The following is a 2,965-nucleotide window of genomic DNA, read 5'->3' as shown; positions in this document are numbered from 1 at the left end:
GCGCAGTTCGACCAGAATGAACTCGTACCAACTAGCCCTACTCTCCCACGCTGCTTAACAGAAAAGTAGAGGAGGCGCTGACAGGGGGTTATAGCACTCCCACAGACGTCAGAATGATTGAGAACCGCTTTGTGACACGCGAAGCAGGTGTGGTTGTATAACACATATGCGGCTCTTCAACATATGTGTGTGCGTGTACCATTTGTACATATCTTTAGCGTCCTTTCGTAACGTTTCACTCAGTATAAAAATTACGTCACAGCCGCCTTCCCTGCGCGTGCTTTGCATAACATCGATTCCCATGGTAAGTGGGATCTGCCCAGTTTGTCTTACTATACCATGGTTCGTGGGATCTGCTCAGTTTTCCTTACTGTCGAGTGGCGATAGCGTAATTGCACTTCGCAACACTTAAAGGAGTACTGACACGATTTTGAAACATCGCAAAAGGTGCATTTTTCGTTTCCTTGGTATGTAGTGTCAACGATGACCACACATGGGAGTCAGAGAACACATATAAAATATCTTAATTTGACTCACGGATCCGACGTGCACGACGGTCATCTGCGACTCGAGACAAGCGGTCAGATACTTCACCAAAGGATGGATCTCGCGATGAGCGGCCCGAATCCTGCGCAATAGCCAAGTCCATCGGGCGGTAGAATTTTCAACTAGGCTCATCTGGTTTCCGGCTCATATGGGAGAGGTATCAGAGACTCAACGCAACCTAAATGAGACGGTACACGCCAAGGCGCGCGAGCTCACGAACCGCACCGGCGACCGTCGTCTATGGGGCAACACCAGAGACCGCTTGACCAGCTATAATGAAATTACCAAGGCCTTCTACCTGGCCCGCCGAACCTTTCCTCCGCCCAGCGACAAGCTGAACAGGACGCAGGCGGCGGCCCTCAGACAACTGCAGACGCGCACGTACCCCAACCCCGCATAGTTTCACAGACTCTACCCGTACACATACCCGACAAATATATGCAAGGTCTGCCACACTGAGGTCGCCATATTAACTCACATGTTCTGGGACTGTTACAAAAACCTGCTAGGTGCTAACTCCGGAACCCTTCCGCCACGGTGGACCGCTGCCTTGCGCAGCCCCAGCCTCGGCGACCAACTTTGGGCTGTCCAGCAGGCGGCGGTGAGGCAAGGCCTCGACGTCCCCACGTGGGAGACCTAAAGCCCGGTCGGCGCAAGCTCTGCAGCACCATCAATAAAGTTGTTACCAACCAAAAACTTTGAAGTTTTCGTCGCTGAGCATCTGCAAGCCAGCCCCGCTGCAATGGACATTCTCCCGACGAGTCAAGACAGTTCCCTCGAGTTTGCGAGTTCTGCGTCCTGCATGCAGCCTAAATCGTAGAAATCACTGTCAGGGTCACTGGACGGCAATTCACTCATCCTTGTTTATGTTCACCACGAGAAGAAGTCGGATTTGCTGCTAGTACGTCGCGAGTTTCTGTATCCCCGTGACGTCACACTGCTATGTAACGTCACTGAGAAGCCGCCCCCTTGATATCGAAATCGAAAATGTCTTTTAAAGGTAGCGGGAATTAAAATACATACGATTAATTCCCAGGCACCACAATACTCGTTTTAGGCTTTTCGACACCAGTATTCTTATTTAGAGCAACAATCCTAAAAATTTTTAAAGTCGTGTCAATACTCCTTTAAGGTATGAAGCTGTGACTACGCGTTACCGAGGTATAGACTCATCTTAGCACAGCGCACACCAACTTGCCCAAATAGCCACCTTAATCGAGGTATAGAGCTATTCAAAAGGCCAACGTATTCAGTGCATGAACAACGACGTCCTTGTAGAGAATTATAATTTGATAATGCGGCAAACTTTAACTCCATTTAGGAGGTTCTGATTGCATTGCACTTCTGAAATGACAGACAGAAAACTTCCAGGTAGGCAAGAGCACGAACTGATTGAAAATTACCATAACAGTCAGGAACCTGGCGGCGGTTTCTTTGCTAAACAGACGAATTATCTTCTTACAACATCATAGACGCCAACAAGGACGAGCTTGGCTTGAAATTTTGAGCATAAATAAATAGTGATTTGTTAACACGCAAACTTAATTGAAAAAGCTTTAGCCCCCTTGCAGGAATTTTTCCTACATAAGAGAGATCTATATCATCGAGAAAATGAAACGGAAGGTTGGCAGCGCTATAATTTGTGCCATACGCAGGAATTTGCATGAAGGACGGACCACTGCATTCACTATGAGAGACCATATTTTGCCGCAGTCGTATTTATTTTGAGTAGGAGCATAGATGCACTTAATTATTTGCTAGACAAGTTAACTTGGCGCTTCCGCTTACAGTTCATTTCAGCTTGGTACCAATTACGGCGAGCTTTAGGAATAGTGTCTTCGCGTAATATCGTTTCAGTTGCTTCTGCGATAGGACGCTGTACTCTCCGAAGCAGTTTCCAGCGGGCGTCTACCATGGCGTAAACGTCAAAGTCGAACGGCGAGTGCGCCATGAATGAAAACTGCTACTACACGTCACGCACAGCTGACAGAACACTGTTCGCTGCGAAGCATGTGCGCGTCGGCTCTGGCAAGCCGCTTTTGTTTTTCTTTCGTTGTGTCGCGCTTTTGTTTGATTCGAAAGTTTCATTGCAGAGCCTTTCGGTTCGCGCATTTAAACGAGTCAGACTCGAGCTGAAGCCTCATTCGCACCTGGAGGCTTCGTACCCGCTTAGGTGGTCGAGCATGTAACAGATATCTGATTGTTTGAGGTGAACATTATGAGCAACTACGCGTGAGCCGCCCGACCTTTCAAATGTGCGGAGTAGAAGTATTACGACTATTTAGACTAAGTGGACCGCGATAACCTCAATTTCGAAGCTTGCGTTGAAGCTGACTTCGCCATGTCTATTTCTTCTCTCAAGAGAGGGTCACAAGCGTCTCAGGAGGGGACGCCCTCCGCAGTGGACGTAACTCAGTCC

The sequence above is a fragment of the Rhipicephalus sanguineus genome, chromosome 3 (assembly GCF_013339695.2).
Source record: "Rhipicephalus sanguineus isolate Rsan-2018 chromosome 3, BIME_Rsan_1.4, whole genome shotgun sequence".
Lineage (NCBI taxonomy): Eukaryota > Metazoa > Arthropoda > Arachnida > Ixodida > Ixodidae > Rhipicephalus > Rhipicephalus sanguineus.
The sequence above is the reverse complement of the archived record's forward strand: the minus strand, read 5'-3'. Positions refer to the sequence as shown.